The sequence below is a fragment of the Triticum aestivum genome, chromosome 1A, assembly GCF_018294505.1.
Source record: "Triticum aestivum cultivar Chinese Spring chromosome 1A, IWGSC CS RefSeq v2.1, whole genome shotgun sequence".
Classification (NCBI taxonomy): Eukaryota; Viridiplantae; Streptophyta; class Magnoliopsida; order Poales; family Poaceae; genus Triticum; species Triticum aestivum.
Genome location: NC_057794.1, coordinates 88,319,577 through 88,346,639, shown reverse-complemented (window position 1 = coordinate 88,346,639; position 27,063 = coordinate 88,319,577). Strand labels below are relative to the sequence as shown.

Genomic DNA, 27,063 nt, shown 5'->3' with positions numbered 1-27,063 from the left:
GGGACTTTCCTTGGTGTGGAAGGCAAGTTTGGCGATACGGATATGAAGATCTCCTACCATTGTAACCGACTTTGTGTAACCCTAACCCTCTCCGGTGTCTATATAAACCGAAGGATTTTAGTCCGTACGAAAACGTACACATCAACAATCATACCATAGGCTAGCTTCTAGGGTTTAGCCTCTTTGATCTCGTGGTGGATCTACTCTTGTACTACCCATATCATCAATATTAATCAAGCAGGATGTAGGGTTTTACCTCCATCGAGAGGGCCTGAACCTGGGTAAAACTTCGTGTCCCTTGCCTCCTATTACCATCCGGCCTAGACGCACAGTTCAGGACCCCCTACCCGAGATCCGCCGGTTTTGACACCGACATTGGTGCTTTCATTGAGAGTTCCTCTGTGTCGTCACCGTCAGGCTCGATGGCTCCTACGATCATCAATAGCGATGCAGTCCAGGGTGAGACCTTCCTCCCCGGACAGATCTTTGTCTTCGGCGGCTTCGCACTGCTGGCCAATTCGCTTGGCCGTCCGGAGCAGATCGAATGCTACGCCCCTGGCTGTCAGGTCAGATTTGGAAGTTTAAACTACACGCCTGACATCCGCGGGGACTTGATCTTCGACGGATTCAAGCCACTGCCAAGAGCGCCGCACTATCACGACGAGCATGATCTAGCTCTGCCGCCGAACAGTGCCCTGGAGGCCGCACCCGCATCGGCTCCGACCCTTAATTCGGAGCCAACTGCGCCGATCGAGGATGGGCGGTTGGACGCCACCTCGGGGGCTGCGACCCCAACGGCGATTGAGCCAAACACCAGCTCCGTACTCTGCGAGACTCGTGACTCCAAGGAGCCAGACTCCGCTCCGGAGTCCAAACCCTCCGCACCCCTGCCGATCGAATCTGATTGGGCGCCGATCATGGAGTTCACTGTCGCGGACATCTTTTAGCACTCGCCTTTCGGCGATATCCTGAAGTCACTGAAGTCTCTCTCTTTATCAGGAGATCCCTGGCCGGACTACGGTCAGCAAGGTTGGGGTACGGACGATGAAGAAATTCAAAGCCCACCCACCACCCACTTTGTAGCCACTGTCGACGACTTAACCGACATGCTCGAGTTCGACTCCGAAGACATCGACGGTATGGACGCTGATGAAGGAGATGATGAAGAACCAGCGCCTACTAGGCCCTGGAAAGCCACCTCATCATATGACATATACATGGTGGACACCCCAAAAGAGGGAGATGGCGATGGAACAGCGGAGGATGACCCCTCCAAGAAACAGCCTAAGCGCCGGCGTCAGCGGCGCCGCTCAAAATCCCGCCAAAACAAATACGGTGATTCCAGCACGTGAGATAATAATACTCCGGAAAGCGCCGAAGAAAACCCCCTCCAGCAAGATTTAGCATAGGAGGATGGAGAAACCAGCCCTCATGAGAGAGCGGCAGACAGAGAGGTCGAGGACGATAATTATATGCCTCCCTCCGAAGACGAGGCAAGCCTCGACGACGACGAATTTGTCGTGCCAGAGGATCCCGTCGAGCAAGAGCGTTTTCAACGCAGGCTTATGGCTACGGCAACAAGCCTCAAGAAAAAATAGCAACATCTTAGAGATGATCAAGATTTGCTAGTCGACAGATGGACTGAAGTCCTTGCGGCCGAAGAGCATAAACTCGAATGCCCCTCCAAGAGCTACCCAAAGTGCAGGTTGCTACCCTGATTAGAGGAGGAAGCACTTGATGCGGCCGACCGGCCACCTCGTGGCCGCGACAGAGAGGCCTCTCGGCCCTCCACTCAAGCAGCACCCCATACCAAGGCACGGGAATATGCACTGGACTTACGAGACATGTTGGAGGACAAGGAAAGGCAAACAAGATCGATCTATAGATCGTGTGGGCGCCCCACAGCTCGAGACGGTAACCGTCACGCCGGCCACAAATTCGGCAGGGCCGAACACAGTAGACAAGGCTCATTGGAGCTACGTCATGATATAGCCCAGTACAGAGGCGCCGCACACCCACTATGCTTTACAAACGAAATAATGGATCATCAAATCCCCGAGGGTTTCAAACCCGTAAACATCGAATCATATGATGGCACAACAGATCCTGCGGTATGGATCGAGGATTATCTCCTTCATATCCACATGGCCCGCGGCGATGATTTCCACTCCATCAAATACCTCCCACTCAAGCTTAAAGGACCAGCTCGGCATTGGCTTAACATCTTGCCAACAGGATCAATCAGTTGTTGGGAGGACCTGGAAGCCGCATTCCTCGACAATTTCCAGGGCACTTATGTGCGACCCCCAGACGCCGATGACCTAAGTCACGTAATTCAACAACCAGAGGAATCGGCCAGGCAATTTTGGACACGATTCCTAACAAAGAAAAATCAAATAGTCGAATGTCCGGACGCTGAGGCCCTAGCAGCCTTCAAGCACAATATCCGTGATGAGTGGCTGGCCCGGCACCTTGGACAGGAAAAGCCGAAATCTATGATAGCTGGCTTGCTCGTAGCAACAATATGACCAAGAACCCTGGTAATTCGGACACCAGGGACAGTAGTGGCAGGTCGCGTCGTAATAAGTAGAAGCGTCGCATTAACGGTGACAATGCGGAGGATACGGCAGTTAATGCCGGATTCAGAGGCTCTAAATCCGGTCAGCGGAAAAAGCCATTCAAAAGAAATCCTAGGGGCCCGCCCAGTTTGGACCGAATACTCGACCGCTTGTGCCAGATACATGGCACCCCCGAAAAGCCGGCCAATCACACCAACAGGGATTGTTGGGTGTTCAAGCAGGCAGGCAAGTTAAACGCCGACAATGAAGACAAGGGGCTGCATAGCGATGACGAAGAGGAGCCCCGGCCGCCAAACAACAGTGGACAGAAGGGTTATCCCCACAAGTGCGGACGGTGAACATGATATACGCAACCCACGTCCCCAAAAGGGAGCGGAAGCGCGCGTTAAGGGACGTATACGCGGTAGAGCCAGTCGCCCCAAAGTTCAACCCATGGTCCTCCTGCCCGATCACCTTTGATCGAAGGGACCATCCCACTAGCATCCGTCATGGCAGATTCGCCGCATTGGTTCTAGACCCAATTATTGACGGATTTCATCTCACTAGAGTCCTTATGGACGGCGGCAGCAGCCTGAACCTGCTTTACTAGGATACAGTGCGGAAAGTGGGCATAGATCCCTCGAGGATTAAGCCCACCAAAACAACCTTTAAAGGTGTAATACCAGGTGTAGAGGCCAACTGTACAGGCTCAGTCACACTTGAAGTGGTCTTCGGATCTCCGGATAATTTCTAAAGCGAGGAGTTAATCTTCGACATAGTCCCGTTTCACAGTGGTTATCACACACTGCTCGGGCGAACCGCATTCGCTAAGTTCAACGCGGTACCGCACTACGCATACCTTAAGCTCAAGATGCCAGGCCCTCGAGTAGTAATTACGTTCAATGGAAACACCGAACCCTCCCTCCGAACGGAGGAGCACACGGCGGCCCTTGCAACGGAAGTACAAAGCAGCCTCTCCAGGCAGTTCTCCAGTCCGGCCACTAAACGACCGGACACCGTCAAGCGCGCCCGGAGTAACCTACAACAAGACCGCCTGGCACGATCCGAGTAGGTGTAGCAATGCGGCCCCAACCCCAACCCTCGCAAAAAGGCGACACCAGTACTTCGCGTACATAACTACGCTCTAGATATACCATGGGTACAGGGGGAAGGGCACCATCACGGCACGCCCAAAACACGGCTTAAACTGTACCAGGGGCTGCCGATTTTTTAATTTTCTCTTACTTTCAGGACTCCATCCTTCGGAAGGCCTGTTCGGCAGTTCAATTGCCGCACAAACAATGCAAGAACCAGGGAAGTAGACAAGACACGCCACATTACAGAACTCCCAGGTGGTCTCTATCACGAGCAGTATACCTGTTCTGCATACTATTCCGCAGCTTGCCCCTGGAATGGACATGTTAACTAGTCCAACCTTCCACTTATCGCATTATTTGTATCGTTCTGCTTTGATCGCAGCCCTTTTTAATAAATAATGCATAGCTTTCGTCTATTTTTGCATTACCTTTTTTCTTCATATATGTTCCTTAACGACATGTTGCACCCGTACACGTTGGTACGGCCAAAATACGCCAGGGGCTTTAGTACCCCTCAATATGGTGTGAGAAGTCCGAATACTTTAACAAGTGCGGCACCCCGAACTTATAGCATTATATGCATCGGCTTCGAATCATGTCTTGGGTCAATAGTTGGGTTTGCCCGGCTCCTATGTTTTGGTGCCTTATGTTCCTCTATATATCGGCTAAGGTAGCACTAGGAGAACCACTGCGATTGTGCCCTAGTTGAGCTGGGTTGAGCACCTCAGTGGAGAAAGCTAAAACTGACTGTCATGATGAAGCGAGAGCTGGTCGCTGTTCGAGAGGTTTTTCGAGTCCCTAAAGACTTATGCCGCTTAGGGCGAGGAGCCGGCTCTGTCCGGCCAAGGCATGGATAGCGCCCCGAACTCGGTCTTCCGAATACCAGGGGCTTCGCCGAAATTTAAAATTATAGAATTCTATGGCTAAGTGAGAGTGTTCACGCATTATAGTCCGATTGCCTTGTTTGTTGGGCTGAGCGCCTCCCTCGAAGGACCCAAACATGGGAAAAAGAGCGCTCAGGTTTATCCCCGAACACCCCAGCACTAGCGGCACGAGGGCAGAAGCCGACGACTCGCCATCTCTCAGAATTGATAAACAGCCGCACAGAAGGTAATATTTTAAATTCCAACAGCATTGCTTAGCGCATATAAACAAGTTTTCAGCGCACAGGACAAAACAAGCAAGTTTCACTCAAAAATTACATCCCTAGAACATTCATCCGCCACAAGGCAGGCACCCTTCAGAACATCCTTATATTAATCCTCGGGCTTGCGATGCTCTTTCCCCGGCGGTGGCCCGTCCTTCACAAGCTTCTCAGCATCCAGCTTGCCCCAGTGCACCTTAGCACGGGCAAGGGCCCTATGGGTACCTTCAATGCAGACGGAGCGCTTGATGACTTTGAGCCTTGGACAGGCCTCCACCAGCTGCCGCACCAGCCCGAAATAGCTCCCAAGCAAAGCCCCTCCAGGCCATAGCCGAACAATGAGGCCCTTCATGGCCTGTTCGGCCGCCTTGTGGAGCTCGACCAGTTGCCTCAGCTGGTCGCTCAGGGGCATGGGGTGTCCGGCCTCAGCATACTGAGACCAGAACACCTTCTCTGTCGAGCCGCCCTCCTCGGCTCGATAGAATAAAGAGGCATCGGACACACTCCGGGGAAGATCTGCGAACGCTCCTGGAGAGCTCCGGATTCGGGTAAGTAACAAGTAACTCACGTTTATGTGTTTGCTTTGCATAAAGAATGCCTTACCCGCCGCTATCTTCTTCACCTCATCCAACTCCTGGAGGGTCTTCTGGGATTCGACCTTGGCAAACTTGGCATTTTCAATAGCCACCGCGAGCTCGGACGCTCGCGTCTTTGATTCAAGCTCCAAACTCTCATGTTTTTCCATGAGAGCCTGGAGCTCTTGCCGCACCTTGCCAACCTCAGCCTCATACTTCTCCCGCTCGGTGCGCTCCGAGGCCGCCCTCTTCTCGGCCTCGACCAGCGCTTGCTTAAGGGTCGCCACTTCAGACATGGCCCCTACAATAGCCATGATAATCCTGTCATTCTTTGCAATTGCACCTTTTTATATATATTTAAAAACAAGGTATTTCTTACCTTCATTGTCCTCGAGCTGCTTCTTGGCATGCCCGAGCTCTTGCTCGGACCGCTCGAGGTTCTGCTTTAGCATGTCCACTTCCGCAGTCAGTACGGCGGACGCAAGCAGAGAAGCCTGCATATGCATATTGACTCATTTTTGTTAGACTCCTGCGAATTTTATTTGATCCTCTATTCGGCTTTTCTTCCCGAACGCCAAACAGAGCATGAGGGGCTATTGTCTATGCGGTAATATTATTTACACATTCTTTACTTACCTCAAAGCCTGTTAAAAGGCTAGTACAAGCTTCAGTCAGTCCGCTCTTGGCGGACTGAACCTTCTGGACCACCGCACTCATAATAGTGCGGTGCTCCTCGTTGATGGAGGCTCCTTGGAGCGCCTCCAACATATTGTCCGGCACCTCCGGTTGGACGGGGGCCACCGGCACGGTGGACTTGCTCCTCTTGGAAGGAGGTCCTCCACCGGACTCTGGAACCTTTGAAGGTTCCGGAGCGGTGTCCGGCCTAGAGCCGGACTTGGAGCCCTGGGGGGTTTCATCCCCTTTACTCCTGGAGTCCGGGAGGTCGCCTTGCGGCGCCTCCAGGACCACCTCCTCCCGGCTTGGAACCTGTTGGGACAACACTTCGGTGTCGTCTGTAGGGCGGGGGGAGGAAGCCGTCGGAAGCGAGTTCACATCCGACGAGTCCAGTGAGCCGCTCGATGACGCGTCGAGCCGGTCTTTGGGTGGGCTGCATAAACATATTCAACGTAAGCGAAAGCTGCAATAAACGAATACTATGAATTACTTTGGTATCCGGATACTTACGATTTTGCCAGGGGCTTGGCCCTGGGCTGCCACTCCTCTCCGCTGTCGTCGGCTTCGGTGGAGTAGTCCGGAGGAAGGTTTTTCCCCTTCTTGGACCCTCCGGCCTCCCCAGAGAGGGCGGCCTTCCTTTTCTTCTCTCCTCCCGCTAGAGGGGGAGAGGTCTCTTCTTCTTCCTCCTCGTCTTCACGGGAGGAATGCGCCTCGGAACCATTGGATGATGGATCCGACACCTCCTGGCGTCGGGCACTCTCTCGAGTCCCCACGGCCTTTTTTGCGGCCTTCTTCTCCGGCACCACATAGGGTGCCGGAACCGGCAGCTTCGCCAAGCGAGCGTCCGCTGGGCCTTCGGGCAAAGGAGCCGGACAGTTGATCTGTCCGGATGCCACCTGCCAATCCTGTCAAAGGTAAGGGAGCTTAGATCCCGCATGGAGTCAAACTATGAAAAACTGATACCCTGTAAAAGGAAAAAACAGCTTACCGCGAGAGCATGACATTGCGCACTGAATCCGCGATCCTCGGTAGCGGATGCGGGAGCCTCGGCGCCCTTGAAAAGCACCTTCCAGGCATCTTCGTATGTCGTGTCGAAGAGCCTGCTCAGAGTTTGGTGCCGCGCTGGTTCAAACCCCCACAGGCTGAAAGCCCGTTGTTGACATGGGAGGATCAAGCGGATGAGCATAACCTGGACTACGTTGATAAGTTTGAGCTTCTTGTCCACTAGGGTTTGGATGCATGTTTGGAGTCCGGTCAGCTCTCCCTTCTTACCCCACGATAGGACCGTCTCCTTCCAGGAGGTGAGCCGCGTAGGGGGTCCGGATCGAAACTCAGGGGGTGCGACCCATTCGGCGTCGCGTGGCTCGGTGATGTAAAACCACCCCGATTACCACCCCTTTAGGGTCTCCACAAAGGAGCCCTCGAGCCATAGGACGTTGGCCATCTTGCCCACCATGGCGCCTCCGCACTCCGCCTGGTTGCCGCGCACCACCTTCGGCTTGACGTTGAAAGTCTTGAGCCATAGGCCGAAATGGGGGCAGATGCGGAGGAAGGCCTCGCACACGGCGATAAACGCCGAGATGTTGAGGAGGAAGTTCGGGGCCAGATCATGGAAATCCAGGCCGCAGTAGAACATGAGCCCCCGGACAAATGGGTGGAGAGGGAAGCCCAGTCCATGGAGGAAATGGGGGAGGGACACCACCCTCTCATGGGGCCTAGGGGTGGGGATGAACTGCCCCTTTTCGGGTAGCCGGTACGCGATGTTGTTAGACAGGTATCCGGCCTTCCTCAGCTTTTTGATGTGTCCCTCCGTGACGGAGGAGACCATCCACTTGCCTCCCGCTCCGGACATGGCTGGAGAAGGTTGAGGTGGGGAGTGCAGACTTCGGCGCTGGAGCTCGAGTGCGCAAGAATGGATAGGCGAAGGAGGAAGAAGACGTAGGTGAAAAGGTGGATCCTTATCCCCTTATATGGGTGGACACAACTACATGTCCCCACCAGCCTGGTAAAACTCGCTTATCTCCAAGCGCCATAATCAATAGCGCGGTTGGGTTACCCACGCCCGTATTGATGAGAATCCCGGAATAAGGGGACACGATCTTTGTTTTAACAAGACGTGCCAAGGAAACCGCCTCGCATGACGCGCTGAGGTGGTATAATGAAACGACTCAGATAAAGGCTTGGCCGTGGTGTGTCATGCTACAGAATACGTCAGTAGATTAGATTTATGTAAATATTATTCTCTCTATGGCAATATGTGGAAACTTATTTTGCAGAGCCGGACACTATCTTTGTGTTCAAAATCTTCTATGAAGTACTTGGAGGAGGAACCCGCCTTGCAATGCCGAAGACAATCTGCACGCCGGACTCATCGTCATTGAAGCCTGGTTCAGGGGCTACTAAGGGAGTCCTGGATTAGGGGGTGTCCGGATGGCCGGACTATACCTTCAGCCGGACTCCTGGACTATGAAGATACAAGATTGAAGACTCCGTCCCGTGTCTGGAAGGGACTTTCCTTGGTGTGGAAGGCAAGCTTGGCGATACGGATATGAAGATCTCCTACCATTGTAACCGACTTTATGTAACCCTAACCCTCTCCGGTGTCTATATAAACCGGAGGGTTTTAGTCCGTAGGACAACGTACACATCAACAATCATACCATAGGCTAGCTTCTAGGGTTTAGCCCCTTCGATCTCGTGGTGGATCTACTCTTGTACTACCCATATCATCAATATTAATCAAGCAGGACATAGGGTTTTACCTCCATCGAGAGGGCCCGAACCTGGGTAAAACTTCGTGTCCCTTGCCTCCTGTTACCATCCAGCCTAGACGCACAGTTCAGGACACCTACCCGAGATCCACCGGTTTTGACACCGACAGGATGTCTATCTAAGTGGGAGTTCATTGAATAATTTGATTAGATGAACTTAATTATCATGAACATAGTCAAAAGGTCTTTGCAAATTAAGTCGTAGCTCACGCTTTGGTTCTACTGTTTTAGATATGTTCCTAGAGAAAATTTAGTTGAGAGTTGACAGTAGCAATTATGCAGACTGGGTCCATGAACTGAGGATTGTCCTCATTGCTACACAGAAGGGCTATGTCCTTAATGCATCGCTCAGCGTGTTGAACCTCGAGCGTCATCTGTAGATGTTGGGAAACATCTGACATACACGTTTTGATTACTACGTGATAGTTCAGTGCGTAATGCTAACGGTTTAGAATTGTGGCACCAAAGACGTTTTTGAAACGTCGCAGAACATATGAGATGTTCCAAAGACTGAAATTGGAATTTTAGACTAGTGCCCACGTCAAGAGGTATGAGACCTCTGACAAGTTTCTTAAGCCTACAAACTAAGGGAGAAAAACTCAATCGTTGAGCATGTGCTCAGATTGTCTGAGTACTGCAATCGCTTGAATCGAGTGGGAGTTAATCTTCCAGATGAGAAAGTGATGGTTCTCCATAGTGACTGCCACCAAGCTATTGGATCTTCGTGATGAACTATAACATATCAGGGATAGACATGATGGTCCTTGAGCAACTTGCGATGTTTGACACCGCGAAAGTAGAAATCAAGTAGGAGCATCAATTGGTGATGGTTAAAACACTAGTTTCAAGAAGGGCAAGGGAAAGAAGGGATACTTCTTGAGACGGCAAATCAGTTGCTGCTCTAGTGAAGAAACCCAAGGTTGAACCAAACCCGAGACTAAGTGCTTCTATAATGAGGGGAACGGTCACTGAAGCAGAACTACCCTAGATACTTGGTAGATGAGAAGGCTGGCAAGGTCGACAGAAGTATTTTGGATATACGTCATATTATTGTGTACTTTACTAGTACTCCTAGTAGCACCAGGGTAATAAATACCGGTTCGGTTGCTAAGCGTTAGTAACTCAAAATAAAAGGCTGCGGAGACTAGCTAAAGGTGAGATGACGATATGTGTTGGAAGTGTTTCCAAGGTTGATGTGATCAAACATCGCACGCTCCCTCTACCATCGAGATTGGTGTTAAACCGAAATAATTGTTATTTGGTGTTTGCGTTGAGCATAGACATGATTGGATTATGTTTATCGCCACACGGTTATTCATTTAAGGAGGATAATGGTTACTCTGTTTATTTGAATAATACCTTCAATGGTCTTGCACCTAAAATGAATGGTTTATTGAATTTCGATCGTAGTGATACACATGTTCATGCCAAAAGATATAAGATAGTAATGATAGTACCACGTACTTATGGCACTGCCATTTGAGTCATGTTGGTATAAAACGCATGAATAAGCTCCATGTTGATGGATCTTTGGTCTCACTCGTTGTGAAAAGATTGAGACATGCGGACCATGTCTATTGGTAGATATGCATGAAGAAACTCCATGCAGATGGATCGTTTGGACTCACTTGATTTTGAATCACTTGAGACATGCAAATCATACCACATGGGCAAGATGACTGAAAGGCCTCGTTTTCAGTAAGATGGAACAAGAAAGCAACTTATTGGAAGTAATACATTTTGATGTGTGCAGTCCAATGAGTGTTGAGGCATGCAGTGGATATCGTTATGTTCTTACTTCACAGATGATTCGAGTAGATGCTGAGTATATTTACTTGATGAAACACAAGTCTGAATTATTGAAAGGTTCAAGTAATTTCAGAGTGAAGTTGAAGATCGTCGTGACAAGAGGATAAAATGTCTATGATATGATCATAGAGATGAATATCTGAGTTACGAGTTTGGCACACAATTAAGACATTATGGAAATTGTTTCGCGACTAATACCGCCTGGACCACCATAGTGTGATGGTGTGTCCGAACATCACAACTGCACCCTATTGGATATGGTGCATACCATGATGTCTCTTATCGAATTACCACTATCGTTTATGGGTTAGGTATTAGAGATAACCGCACTCACTATAAATAGGGCACCACACAATTCCGTTGAGATGACACCGTACGAACTATGGTTTAGAAAAACCCTAAGCTGTCGTTTCTTAAAAGTTTGGGGCTGAGATGCTTATGTGAAAAAGTTTCAGGCTGATAAGCTCGAATCCAAAGCGGATAAATGCATCTTCATAGAATACCCAAAACAATTGGGTATACCTCCTATTTCAGATCCGGAAGCAAAAGTGATTGTTTCTAGAAATGGGTCCTTTCTCAAGGAAAAGTTTCTCTCAAAAGAATTGAGTGGGAGGATGGTGGAGACTTGATGAGGTTATTGAACCGTCACTTCAACTAGTGTGGAGCAGGGCACATGAAGTTGTTCCTGTGGCACCTACACCGATTGAAGTGGAAGCTTATGATAGTGATCATGAAGCTTCAGATCAAGTCACTACCAAACCTCATAGGTCGACAAGGATGCATACTACTTCAGAGTGGTACGTAATCCTGTCTTGGAAGTCATGTTGCTAGACAACAATGAACCTATGAGCTATGGAGAAGCGATGGTGGGCCCGGATTCCAACGAATGGCTCGAGGCCATAAAATCTGAGAGAGGATCCATGTGTAAAAACAAAGTATAGACTTTGGAAGAACTACTTGATGGTCGTAAGGCTGTTGGGTGCAGATGGATTTTAAAAGGAAGATGGACAATGATGGTAAATGTCACCATTAAGAAAGCTCGACTTGTCGTTAAGATGTTTTCCGACAAGTTCAAAGGAGTTGACTACGATGAGACTTTCTCACTCGTAGCGATGCTAAGAGTCTGTTGGAATTATGTTAGCAGTTACTGCATTATTTATGAAATCTTGCAGATAGGATGTCAAAACATTGTTTCCTCGACGTTTTTCTTGAGGAAAGGTTGTATGTGATACAACCAGAAGGTTTTGTCAATCCTGAAAGATGCTAACAAATATGCAAAGCTCCAACAATCCTTCTAAGGACTGGAGTAAGAATCTCGGAATTGGAATGTACGCTTTGATGAGATGATCAAAGATTTTGGGTTTATACAAAGTTTATGAGAAACTTGTATTTCCAAAGAAGTGAGTGGGAGCACTATAGAATTTTTGATGAGTATATGTTGTTCACATATTGTTGATCAGAAATGATGTAGAATTTCTAGAAAGCATGCAGGGTTATTTGAAAAGTGTTTTTCAATGGAAACCTGGATTAAGCTACTTGAACATTGAGCATCAAGATCTATAAGGATAGATCAAAATCGCTTAATAGTACTTACAAACGAACACATACCATGACAAAATTTTGAAGGAGTTCAAAAATAGACTGGCAAAGAAGGTGTTCTTGGCTGTGTTATAAGGTATGAGTATTGAGTAAAACTCAAGACCTGACCACAGCAGAAGAGAGAGAAAGGATGAAGGTCGTCTCCTATGCTTTAGACGTAGGCTCTACAGTATGCTATGCTGTGTACCGCACCTGAAGTGTGCCTTGCCATGAGTCAGTCAAGGGGTATAAGAGTGATCCAGGAATGGATCACACAACAATGGTCGAACTTATCCTTAGTAACTAGTGGACTAAAGAATTTTATCGATTATGGAGGTGGTAAAAGAGTTCGTCGTAAAGGGTTACGTTGATGCAAACTTTGACACTACTCCAGATGACTCTGTGTAGTATACCGGATTCGTATAGTAGAACAGTTATTTGGAATAGCTCCAAGTAGCACGTGGTAGTTGCATCTACAAGATGACATAGAGATTTGTAAAGCACACATGGATCTTAAAGGTTCAGACTCATTGACTAATAAACCTCTCTCACAAGCAAGATATGAACAAACCCCATGGGTGTTGGATTCATTGCAATCACATAGTGATGTGAACTAGATTATTGACTCTAGTGCAAGTGGGAGACTATTGGAAATATGCCCTAGAGGCAATAATAAAATGGTTATTATTGTATTTCCTTGTTCATGATAATTGTCTATTGTTCATGCTATAGTTGTATTAACCGGAAACCGTAATACATGTGTGAATACATAGACCACAACATGTCCCTAGTAAGCCTCTAGTTGACTACCTCATTGATCAATAGATGGTCATGGTTACCTGACCATGGACATTGGATGTCATTGATAATGAGATCACATCATTAGGAGAATGATGTGATGGACAATACCCAATCCTAAGCCTAGCACAAGATCGTATAGTTCGTCTGCTAAAGCTTTTCTAATGTCAAGTATCATTTCCTTAGACCATGAGATTGTGCAAATCCCGGATACCATAGGAATGCTTTGGGTGTACCAAACGCCACAACGTAACTGGGTGGCTATAAAGGTGCACTGCGGGTATCTCCGAAAGTGTCTGTTGGGTTGGCACGAATCGAGACTGGGATTTGTCACTCCGTGTAAACGGAGAGGTATCTCTGGGCCCACTCGGTAGGACATCATCATAATGTGCACAATGTGACCAAGGAGTTGATCATGGGATGATGTGTTACAGAACGAGTAAAGAGACTTGCCGGTAGCAAGATTGAACAAGGTATCGGGATACCGACGATCGAATCTTGGGCAAGTACTATGCTGGTAGACAAAGGGAATTGTATACGGGATTGACTGAATCCTTGACATCGTGGTTCATCCGATGAGATCATCGTGGAACATGTGGGAGCCAACATGGGTATCCAGATCCCGCTGTTGGTTATTGACCAGAGAGATGTCTCGGTCATGTCTGCATTATTCCCGAGCCCATAGGGTCTACACACTTAAGGTTCGATGACGGGAGGGTTATAGGGAAAGTATGTACGCGGTTACTGAATGTTGTCCGGAGTCGCGGATGAGATCCCGGACGTCATGAGGAGTTCCGGAATGGTCCGGAGGTAAAGATTTATATATGGGAAGTCCCGTTTTGGTCACCAGAAAAGTTTCAGGTGCTATCGGTGATGTACCGGGACCACCGGGAGGGTCCCGGGGGGTCCACCAGGTGGGGCCACCAGCCCCAGAAGGCTGTGTGGGCCAAGTGTGGGAGGGGACCAGCCCCAGGTGGCCTGGTGTGCCCCCCACCAAGGCCCAAGGCGCATGGAGAGTGGGAAGGGGGCAAACCCTAGGTCCAGATGGGCCTTAAGGCCCACCCTGGGGCGCCCCCCTCTCTTCCCCCCTTGGCCGCACCATAGATGGGTTTTGGGGGCTGCCGCCACCCCTAGGGATGGAACCCTAGATGGGGGCGCAGCCCCTCCCCTTCCCCTATATATACTTGAGGTATCGGCCTGCCCAACAGATGATTTAGATCTCCCTCTTGGCGCAGGCCTACCTCTCTCCCTCCTCGTCTCTCATAGTGCTTGGCGAAGCCCTGCTGGAGTCCCGCACTCCTCCACCATCACCACGCCGTCGTGCTGCTGCTGGACGGAGTCTTCCCCAACCTCTCCCTCTCTCCTTGCTGGATCAAGGCGCGGGAGACGTCACCGGGTTGTATGTGTGTTGAACGCGGAGGCGCCATTGTTCGGTGCTTAGATCGAAATCGACCGCGACCTGAATCGCTGCGTGTACGACTCCACCAATTCCGTTCTTGCAATGCTTCCGCTTAGCGATCTACAAGGGTATGTAGATGCACTCCCCTTCCCCTCGTTGCTAGATTACTCCATAGATTGATCTTGGTGATGCGTAGAAAATTTTAAATTTCTGCTATGATCCCCAACACACTTACATCAAGGTCAATGTTGACGCAAGCAAGATGGCTATGGTAGCATGGGAGTTGTTCCTCGGGACCATATCGAAGTGCTGGTTCGGGCACATGCTATTTGGCATCGATTTGCACAAAATGCTAGCCTTGGTGCTTCGTGATAGCATTCGTCTTGCTCTTGGACATATCAAGATGATCATCAAAACTGATGCTTGAGATGTTGTGTGAATGCTAAATGAGGCAAGTTTTTCAAGAGCAGCCCTGGCATACATATGCTATGAGATTTAGGAGGTAAGCTCCAGTTTTCAATCTTGCTCCATTGCCCATATCAATGGAGAAGCAAATGAAGCGGCAACGGGTGTGCCAAACAAGCTGGTGAGGATCATAGAAGATGTATCTGGATGAATTACGCCCCTGCTTTTCTTCTAGGATGTATTCATACACACTATGATCCTGAGTAATTCAATATAACCTGTTGTTGCACCCCAAAAAAATGTCCGGCCTACTCAGAGCATCCCTTTGTTTTTCATTCAGGTGATGATCTTACGGAGAGGTACCCTTGGAATGCAAAGGCATGCCACATGAAAGAACGGCAAAGAAAGAAGAAATTAAAGAATCACATGCCATACCACTTTGGCGCATAACAGACCGTTGCTCCTTGGGTCCCGAATGTTCATGGTTTTTGAAAAAAAATAAAAAACTTAAAAAAATAATGAATTAAAAAAACCTTATCGAATTTGAAAAAAAGAGTTCACATATCTTTTTAAAAATTAATTGATTTTCAAAATTTTCATTGAATCGGAAAAAATTCATTGAATTTGAAAAAAAGCTCATCAATGTTGGAAAAAAGTTCACAATAAATGAAAAAAGTTCATCAATTTTGTAAAAAGCCATTGAATTTGAAAAAAAGGTTCATCAAATTTGAAAAAAAACTTAATTAAATTTAAAAATTCATAGAGTTTGAAAATAGTTCAATTTGTATTTTTTTAGAAAAACTAAAAAACGTTCATCAATTTTGAGAAAAGGTTCATCGATTCTGAAAAAGGAAAAAAAAGAAAGGAGAGAAAAACACCACACTATGCCCTAGCACATCTAAGCTCCACGACAACGCCCTCGGCAGGGAGCATGACACAAAGCATCATTGCTACCGAGTCCGCAACAAACAAAGATCTTCACCTGGAGCCCTGACATGGAAAAGAGAACCACAAGGGCGTCTTTAGGAAGATAGCGACATCCACCAAGGCACAGAGCTTTGGCTCAGCAGCTCACCCGTGTCACCACGAGGTCAACAGGACAAGCTCGGCGAGGACATATCTCATAGATCCAGATTGGAGCATCACCACTGCAAAGACAGAGAAGACGCCTGAGCCACCCGCCTCTACCCGTCCTGTCGTCACACGACCAAGATGGAGAGTCACCGCCGCTGCAATGTTTACTGCCGAAGAGCCAAACATGTGGACTACCATACGATGTCGCCACCCCGACATCCATGTCCAAGTCATCACCACCCGCCCACATCATGGTGCACCCACCCCAGTAGGGGGATTAAAAGGCATCTCTTTTCACTCCTAGCCCAACATCAGCCACAAAGTCTGGATCAACACCTCCATGTGCCGCAGCGACTTACCCACCGACTGATGCAGCCACCTGTGATGGTCAAACTAGATGGGGGCAAGTGGAGGGGAGAAACGACCCGCCACCGCCTACATTGACCGAACTTTGTTCAGCGGGGGGAGGGGAGGGGAGGCGATGAAGGGGAGGCAAGCGGCAGAAGCTAGAGCGGGCGAGACGAGTTCTCGATCAACTCGGATACCGGACAAAAAATATTTACACTTAAGTTGGTGTTAGAGAAATGGGTACATCGAATGTTTTAGTTCCCGGTGCATATATGAACGTGGCATTCTTTTCTTTGGGGTAGTGGTAGCATTTGTTTTGAGCTCTAAAAAGAGCACATTTGTTTTCACCGCTCATTTAAAAGAAAAGGAAAGACACGGCAACGACATGCACGGGCATCAGCTGTCTAGAAAACTCGAGAAGCGCCGCCGCCGACCCCTGCTCCGGATCCGATCCAGCCCCAACAAACCAACCAGCTCCACTTACCTTTCATATCCTTGTCCCGAAAAAACATACCTTTCATATCCAGCAAGGACAAGGCTCTGCCCGCCGCCACCGCCTCTGCCCTGGCTATAAAGCTCCACCCTTTGGCCGGTCCGCTCCTCCTCTCTCCATCTGGGCCGCGCCTCTCGCCTCCTTCATTCATCCTCCGTTCGGCCGGGCCGCGCCCTTTGGCTGTACCTTCGCATGCTGGTCTCCGTGCTGACCTCCGATTCCAAATCCACCCGCCTGCTCACGCCCTGCTCCCTCTCCGCCTGCGGGTCCGCGCCACTCCCCAAGGATGCGGTCGGTCGCCCGGGCCTTGCCCCACGAGGCTCGGCCAAGTGGCGGGTGACCGGCGACGGGGGCACCAACGTCATGCGCCAGCTGTGCGCGCTCGTCCTCGACTCGTGCCTCTCCTCCTCTCGCGTCCGGTGAGGCGACTCGTCCTCGGTTCTTGCCTCTTCTTGTCTCGCATCTTATGAGGCAATTCGTCCTCGATTCTTGCACCTCCTCCTCTCGCCTCTGTTTCTATGTTGCTCGCCACGCTCGATTCATCCATCGTTTAGAGTAGAAGAATCGTGTCTGATTTGTTTCATTTTGCTCATCCTTGATTCATCTATTCTGAAGCGCGTATGATTTGATTGGTTATGCTCGTCCTCGATTCGTCCATATAGATGGAAATCTGGTTTGATTTGCTCATCCTCTCCGTCGCCCGTTTAGAAGCGCTTCTGATATGATTTTGCTCGTCCTCATCGTTGCCCTAATGCTATCGCGTGTTCTTGGGGCCATCTTGTTAGGGTTCTCCATGTTGGAAATATGCCCTAGAGGCAATAATAAATTGGTTATTATTATATTATATTTCATTGTTCATGATAATTGTTTATTATCCATGCTAGAATTGTATTGATAGGAAACTCAGATACATGTGTGGATAAATAGATAACACCATGTCCCTAGTAAGCCTCTAGTTGACTAGCTCGTTGATCAATAGATGGTTACGGTTTCCTGACCATGGACATTGGATGTCGTTGATAACGAGATCACGTCATTAGGAGAATGATGTGATGGACAAGACCCAATCCTAAGCCTGGCACAAGATCGTGTAGTTCGTATGCTAAAGCTTTTCTAATGTCAAGTATCATTTCCTTAGACCATGAGATTGTGCAACTCCCGGATACCGTAGGAATGCTTTGGGTGTGCCAAACGTCACAACGTAACTGGGTGGCTATAAAGGTACACAACAGGTATCTTTGAAAGTGTCTGTTGGGTTGGCACGAATCGAGACTGGGATTTGTCACTCCGTGTAAACGGAGAGGTATCTCTGGGCCCACTCGGTAGGACATCATCATAATGTGCACAATGTGATAAAGGAGTTGATCACGGGATGATGTGTTACAGAACGAGTAAAGAGACATGTCGGTAACGAGATTGAACAAGGTATCGGGATACCGACGATCGAATCTCGGTCAAGTATCGTACCGCTAGACAAAGGGAATTGTTTACGGGATTGATTGAATCCTTGACATCGTGGTTCATCCGATGAGATCATCATGGAGCATGTGGGAGCCAACATGGGTATCCAGATCCCGCTGTTGGTTATTGACCGAAGAGTTGTCTCGGCCATGTCTGCATGACTCTCGAGCCCGTAGGGTCTACACACTTAAGGTTCGATGATGCTAGGGTTATAGGGAAAGTATGTATGCGGTTACCAAATGTTGTTAGGAGTCCCGGATGAGATCCCGGACGTCACGAGGAGTTCCGGAATGGTCCGGAGGTAAAGATTTATATATGGGAAGTCATCATACGGTCACCTGAATAATTCGGGGGTTACCGGTATTGTACCGGGACCACCGGAGGGGTTCTGAGGTCCACCGGGAGGGTCCACCTGCCCCGGAGTGCCCTATGGGTTGTATGTGGAGAGGGACCAGCCCCTTAGTGGGCTGGGCGCCTCCCCCCTAGGGCCCATGCGCCTAGGGTTTGGGGGAACCCTAAAGGGGGGGCGCCCCCCTTGCCTTGGGGGGAAGGCAACCCCCCTTGGCCGCCGCCCCCTCCTCAGATTGGATCTGAGGGGGCCGGCCCCCCTCTCCCTTGCCCCTATATATATGTGGGGGGTGGGAGGGCAGCCGCACCCCAAAAGTTCTGGCGCAGCCCTTCCCCTCTCCCAAGTCCTCCTCTTCTCCTACGGTGCTTGGCGAAGCCCTGCAGGATTACCACGCTCCTCCTTCACCACCATGTCGTCGTGCTGCTGCTGGATGGAGTCTTCCCCAACCTCTCCTTCTCCCCTTGCTGGATCAAGGCGTAGGAGACGTCACCGGGCTGTACGTGTGTTGAACGCAGAGGTGCCGTCCGTTCGGCACTAGGATCATCGGTGATTTGGATCACGACGAGTACGACTCCATCAACCCCGTTCACATGAACGCTTTCGCTTAGCGATCTACAAGGGTATGTAGATGCACTCTCCTTCCCCTCGTTGCTTGATTACTCCATAGATTGATCTTGGTGATGCGTAGAAAATTTTAAATTTCTGCTATGATCCCCAACATTCCGTCCCTGCGACTCTGGGAGGAAGCGAGCGAGCGGTCTGTCAGTTTGGGTCATAGTCTGGTTTGCGAGCTAACAATTCTGTTTGAGAAATGCATGCGCTTCTGTTATCTGACGATCCTGCATGTTGAGAAACTTGTGCGTGCGCTTTTGTTATCTCACGATTCTACATTTCGTGTTCGCGTCGGGGTGACGGTTGCAGGATCGATCGGTTCTGCTTCCGAAATTGGAACAATGTCAGATTGGTTCCTCTGTTCCATCACCTGCGTTGTTCGTCCGTTATTTTCAGGTCTCAAACGCATGCGCCCTTGTGATACTTTGGTAGCCCTATGTCGATTCTTGTTCTACCGGTAGGCGTGTGTGCTCCCATCCTAGATGCAAAGAGTCCTGTTACCGTTGTTCTGATGCTGTTCTTTTCAATTGTTTATTGTTACCATGCTTTCCTTATGTTCCCATATGGCACGATTGATTGATTGTTGTTTTTTGTTTTATTGATTGGCTTGAGATGGATTGTTGTTTGTTGTTTGATTGATTGGCTTGAGATGGATTCTTGTTTGTTGTTTGATTGATTTCCTTGAGATGGATTGTTGTTTGTTGTTTGATTGATTGCCTTGAGATGGATTGTTGTTTGTTGTTTGATTGATTGCCTTGAGAAGGTACAAACCATGTAGGCCGATTGTTGCCTTGATATATTACATGTTTATATGGCACGATTGATTGCTGCTTGTTCATGGTTATTATAATTGATTGATTGTTGTTTGTTGATTGGTATCTAATTTTGGTATTGGTATTATTTTTTCTGAACTTTTTTGTGATTATTATGCCTTCACATTGCACTGCTCCCAGATCCATATCGACATGCCTACACTGTCTGACAAGGATAAAGATGTAAGGAACTCCTCCCAAGAATCTCTCTTGCTCCTTGTATTAACTTGGCGACTAGACTTGCTTGTTATTTTTTTTGTGAAACTGGAGCTCCTTGTTGTAACCCATTATATGACTTTATGAGCATGCGCCACTTTCAGGTTATGAAAAAATGGTGTGCTCCAAATAAGATTGACTTCCTCTCTTTCTTAAACAAGGCATGCAGAAGATGTGCGGCAAGTAAGTAACTCTATGTCGATATTTAGAGTGTACTACTTCACAGTGCCATCTTTCCCAATAGATTGAATTTTTTTATATTGATATTTTGTTGAATATCACATGTTTGTTTGCACTTCATACTTTGGAAAATATTCCTAACGTTGATAGTAATTAACATGTATTTTTCTCTATTGAGTACTACTTTGTTTGTTCTTTAAGTGTTCTTATTTCAGAAGTCTGCTCTGCACAAGTGCAACATGGCTGGAAAACCTGCTGTTGTTACTTGTATTGTGGACAGTATGACGGACAACCTAAGGCCTACTCGTGCAGATGCAACTGATGTGGCAAATGCGGTGCTCGATGGTTAGTTTTTGCATCTTGCAGATATCTTATACTTTGGTGATCCTGTACAGCTGCTCATTACTGCACCCAAACAAACTATAACTACACAAGCTGTAACATGAATCATAATTGTTTTGTTCAGGTAGTGATGCCATTCTCCTTGGTGCTGAGTCTCTCCGTGGGTTGTATCCAGTTGAGACTATTTCAACGGTAGGCAGAATTTGTTCTAAGGTGAACTTTCTTTAGGAGGTCTATATGTTCTCTTGATAATCACATGCCTGTTTGGGAGGGCATTTGTTGATAGGTTCCCTTTTGTAGTTCAAATCAGACTTCAATACTAATAAAATGTTACAGATAAATACTATTCTTCCGAACAGCCCCTAAATGTGTTCTCAACAAGTATATCCTTGGCACTCTAATGGAATCTAATGGAAATTAACTCCTTCCTGCCTTTTCTCTCTTCATAGTTGGTGATATATTTTCATGAATTGTATCACAAGCTGAGAAGGTCTTCAACCAGGATTTGTACTTCAAGCAAACCATGAAATACGTGGGAGAACCCATGATCCACTTGGAGTCTATTGCTTCCTCTACAGTGCGTACTTTGTTTCTTTTCTTTTTCCAACCTTTTGTTAGTGTTTACACGGGAACAATTTCTGTCTTCCATTGATTGAATATCAGTTTGTGACACTTAAGTCTAAAAACAGTTCACTACCTATTTGCTAGGTGCGGGCTGCTATTAAAGTTAAGGCTTTGGTCATCATTTGCTTCACCTCATCTGAATAGGAGAAAAGGAGTATTTATTCTTATAGGCACTTCACCTCATCTTCCAGTTTAATAGAAACTGATTCATATATTATGCCGTATCGAGTATCTGCAGGCGAATTGCCAAGTACAGGCCCACCATGCCATTCCTGATCTAAAAACATATCAATTGAAGTGGAGCTTCACAAGCGCATTTGAAGTATGTGAACATCCTATTTCCTTGTAACCTTTTTAGTGTGGTGTTCAACTAGCCTCACTAATTAACATGTATTACCACATATGTAATACATCCATATCTAGACAAATCTAAGACAAGTAATTCAGGATGGAGGAAGTACTATAGAATTTTACCCGATAAGAAACAGTACTGCTTATGTTGAACCAAGACTTGTCTGTGGTGTTTGGCAGTGTGCCACTATTATAACTCATATTTGTTGCATTATCTTCCTGCAGGCAAGAAAATAACTCATAGTTAGAGGCCTCTTTCCCATGCTTGCCGATCCACGTCACCCGGTGAGTTAACCTGCCTTTCATCTGTTGGCTACATTAACCATTCTTTATTGGTTCTTTTCAATTTTAGAATACATGACCCAGTATGTATAATATGAAAAATAGGAACTACCTATAAATACCAACGTCCTTGTTCTGAACGTAAAGGGAATAATGGCAGTTGGTGTTAGTGCATATTCCCAATATGTGAAAAGTGGATGCTTTACATACCCCAGGCCAGTGAATTAATTCTTCTTTTAGGGTTTTTTCTTGCATCATGTTCTACTTACAAATGGAATAAACATTAGACTGCATTTCACTTTCAAACTGTTGGCAAGTCATCATAAGCTTTGGTTAATCAGTACATTATTTCGAACTTGACTGGTGGTAGGCTGGTGTGTTTATTCTGTATAATACAAACGCAATACGTGAGCTTATAAGCTGGTGTGCACTAGTGAGGCTGATGTTTGGAGGTTTCATCTTGCATCCACCTTGAATTATTTGGTAGCTAGAATTCCTTGATTTGGACCCAACAAGTAAGAAGCTTGGTTTGCCTGGTAATTTGTACTGACATTGTTTCTGCCCTGCAGGCTGAATTTACTAGCACTAGGAATGAATTACTGTTGAAGGTTTCTCTTGACCACGGCAAAGCATCCGGTCTGATCAAGTCGCAAGGCTTACCTTAGCCAGAATTTCGATAAGAATGTTGCTCATGTTACACGTCTTGCTTTCTCTAGTAAGTAGAACAAGAATACATTAACATTTCTTTTATGTCCGTATGCGTACACTCATAATATTTGAATTACAGACCAAATTCTACATAAATAAGCATGCGTCTCTATGCCTACACACTTGTGGGTATTGTTGAAGATAATCACTTAATGAGCCTCTAACTAGCTTCCTATTTTCAGGAACGAAGATCTGGATCACCCTCGCCCCTCTAGAGAAATCAGTTTACTCATTCAAGTTCTGGAAATTCTTTATAGCTTTTTGACTTTACTTCGGTCTTTGCATGTATTAGATTTATGCTTGTTCCCCTATCTATGTTTGTTTCTTTTGTGCAAGTGATCCATTTTGTGTGTGTGTGACTGTGTGTGGCTTGACCGTGTGTTTGCTTGACTCTCTGATTGTGTGACTCTATGTGTGCTTGACTCTCTTTGTGTGATTGACTCTGTGTGGCTTAACTGTGTGTGTGCTTGACTCTCTGATTGTGTGACTCTGTGTGTGCTTTACTCTGTGTGTGTGTGAATGTTACATTTGCTTGATGGTGTGGCCTGTATGCTTGAATGATGATTGGTGTGGTTTAACACTGCCTTTGCCGGTCCCAAGCCCGGATGTGAAAATGTGGAGGGAGCTGCATTTACCTCCTTTGTATTTTACCTTCTGAATTTTGTGGCTGATGGCATTCTAGTTTACCAAGATGGTTAGCTTGTTTATTAGTTTTGTGCATGCAAGACTTGAAATCTTGCTGATGTAGTGTTTAGTTTCTATGCATGATAAATGGTTTTGTTGTGCAGCTTTTTAAAGATGTGGACCGTTTTACCCTCTATTTCCCTCTTTGGATGTTAACTAGCATTTGCTGTGTTTCTGAATTGATTATCTGTTGTAAGATATGGTTAGCATACATAGTTCGGAGATAAATGTATTTGTTTGCAGCAATACATTTTATTCATTCCAATGTTGATTGTACTACTGGTTTTTGTGTGTTGGAACTCTTGCGGAAGTTCTCTGTACCCCAGTACCAATGTATATCTATTTCTGTGTCATTTTGTACTATAACATGATTGAAGTGAGGGGTATGTTTTATTTGAGATGAGTGACGTGATTACATTTTACCAGACAGGTGACTGCAGTAGCCCCGCAACAACAATTATCTAGTTTAACAGGACTTCTGAACAATCAGGTAGTTCACAATATGCAGTTTTACTTATATTTAGGAATGGAGCTTCTTCACTTCCTACATGCAGCAGGTTGTCCATGTTGTGTGTTTCAATTCTTTGATTCACATGTATTTTCATTTCAGCAGGTTGCCCATGATGTGTGTTCCATATGGATTAGACGTCGTCGACTACTTTGTCTTCGATGCCGCGACTCCTCGTTGGGTGTTCAATTTTTCTGTGTGTTCAATTTTTAATCCCCATTACGCATGATGCTCTTTGTTTCTGTGTAATTTGGACCTCTGGTTGTGCTCTTATGAGCGGTGTCTCTGCTCATGTGAACACACATGATTTGAACCACGATTTTGAGCTGTGATTCTACTAGTGAGGCAAGCATGATTCAGCGGTGTTTCCATGAGATTTTGAACCATGTATGTGTTATGATCTTGTGAAAATGTTGCGTGAATATTTATTGCCAATCATGTGTCGTGCCAATGCTGCCTTTGGTTGATTGTGTGGCTTGTTGCTTAGCTGAATGATTGGTTGTAATGTTTGCTATTTTTTGTGTTTAGCGGTTTTGTAGTTTAACACTGCCTTTGCCGGTCCCAAGCCTGGATGAGAAAATGTGGAGGGGACTGCAGTTAGCTCCTCTGTTTATAACTTTCACGATCTCCAAATATTTTTCAATTAGTAGTGAATGAAGTGGGTAGAAGTCACACAATGTGGTGGCAAGCTTTGGAATGCATCCTTTGATAAAAAGGATAAAAACAATAAAAATTGAAATTAAAATATTCTAAAAAAGTCTCAAAAACAATAAAAATACTCAAGATTATAGAAGTTTTAAAAAATAGAATACTAAAAAAATAATAGGCTCAAAATTATAGAAGATTCGGAATAATAGAAAGACTTAAAACAATAAGCAAACTCAAAATAATAAATGACTCAAAACTATAAAAATACTCAAAAACAATAAAGGACTCAAAAGTATAAAGATTCAGAATAAAGAAGACTTAAAAAAATAAAAAGACTCAAAATAAAAAAAGACTCAAAACAATAAATAAACTCAAAATTATAAAAGTTTCAAAAAAATTGAAGACTCAAAAACAATTAAAAAGACTCGGAATTATAGAAATACTCGAAACAATAAACAGACATAAAGTAAAAAAAGACTCAAAAGACAATAAAAATAATCAAGATTACAAAAGATTCAAAATTATTTATGACGTGCCAGGAATTACCATGCCAACACTAAATTAATTACCTACGATGTTGATAGGAATACAACCCGAGCATTAGATTGTGCCTGGTCAGTACAAATGGGCCAAGTTGTGGTGTGTTAGAAAAAAGCAACACCAACACTAACTAAATGGGCCAATTTATGATGACGTGCCAAATATGCAAAATGCCGTCACTATTTGAAAAAAATAGTGGCGGTGTTGGTTGGAAATGGCGTGCCACCAACTAAAGTTGTGTGTTGTGGGTTTAACATGGCAGATGTCCTAGTGAAAAGACTTAAGCATGGAGCCATCGCAACGTAGGTTAGCTTAAAGGGGTTGAGCATGGCGAGAGACACGAGTTTACCCAGGTATGGCCCCTCACCAAGGAGGTAAAAGTCAATATCCTGCTTTGAGTTGTATTGCTTGAGTATCGATTACAAGGGAGCGAAATATCTTAACCTAGCTCTCGATCATTTTTTTCTTAAGTTTACCCACCGCAGGGACTCGCCTTTATATACACAGATCAAGGCCCTGGGTTTACAAGAGTCCGGGTCGGGTCATATCTTATGACCGACCCTAGTTCTAAGTTGCCTTGCCTTACCAGGCAAGTCACCGTCGGGCAACTTACAACGCCGGGTCTCGCACCATCTTCTGGGCTTGGGCTTCCGGCGGCTCACCACGTAAGTCGCCCTTCGGGTCTCACGTCTTGATCTCCTAGGACTGCATAAGGCCTCCCTTATGAGTTGCCAACAGCCTAACCCGTCCCAGTAAGGGCATGTCTCACCGTAGGGCTATGTCCCCAACATTGTGCCTACCCATTTCTCTAACAGTGAGTGCATGTTCCTGTGGTGGCTCCAGGATTGCAAAATTTTCTCAACTAATTTGTAATAAATTTGCTGGATTAACATGTTCGCCCTCATGGGTCCATCTATTCCGGGAATGCCAAATAGACCACATGATCAACACTATCTCTACTCTATCACCATCCGAGAACACTAGGTTGTTGACAATGTCGCGTGCCCAAGTAAGCGGGCAAAGTCATGGGTAGGCAAACCACTTCTGAGCTTCATCCCAGAAGCGTTTGGCGTGTGAATAGTGAATCAGTGCATATATGCATCAGATCCTCGTCCATTGCCAAACAAATCTTGCATTGACTTCTATCACGAATATGTCATCTATGCAAAGAGGTATCAAAGTTTGAATTGACTTCTGTCACGAATATATGGAGTACGCCCAAGATGTCCTACAGGTGCCACGCCCATGCAACCTCCATATCTTTCTTCACTGGGATTGATAGGATGACGTCCACATCGGGTTTGAGGAAAATAGAATTCAACAACTGAAGGAAATATGCCCTAGAGGCAATAATAAAGTTTTTATCTATATTTCCTTATATCATGATAAATGTTTATTATTCATGCTAGAATTGTATTAACCGGAAACTTAGTACATGTGCGAATACATAGACAAAACAGAGTGTCCCTAGTATGCCTCTACTTGACTAGCTCGTTAATCAAAGATGGTTATGTTTCCTGACCATAGACATGTGTTATCATTTGATGAACGAGATCACATCATTAGAGAATGATGTGATGGACAAGACCCATCCCTTAGCTTAGCATTATGATCGTTGAGTTTTATTGCTATTGCTTTCTTCATGACTTATACATGTTCCTTTGACAATGAGATTATGCAGATCCCGAATACCGGAGGAACACCTTGTGTGCTATCAAACGTCACAACGTAACTGGGTGATTATAAAGATGCTCTACAGGTGTCTCCGAAGGTGTTTGTTGGGTTGGCATAGATCGAGATTAGGATTTGTCACTCCATGTATCGGAGAGGTATCTCTGGGCCCTCTCGGTAATGCACATCACTATTAGCCTTGCAAGCAATGTGACTAATGAGTTAGTTACGGGATGATGCATTACGAAATGAGTAAAGAGACTTGCGGGTAACGAGATTGAACTAGGTATGATGATACTGACGATCGAATCTCGAGCAAGTAACATACCGATGACAAAGGGAACAACGTAT

The 27,063-nt window shown here is 46.4% G+C and overlaps 1 pseudogene; it reads left to right on the top strand.

Moving 5' to 3' along the window:
* Window positions 1–16,916: 16,916 nt before the first annotated feature.
* Window positions 16,917–22,618, top strand: LOC123143130 (pyruvate kinase 1, cytosolic-like; annotated as a pseudogene).
* The last annotated feature ends 4,445 nt before the right edge of the window (window positions 22,619–27,063 follow it).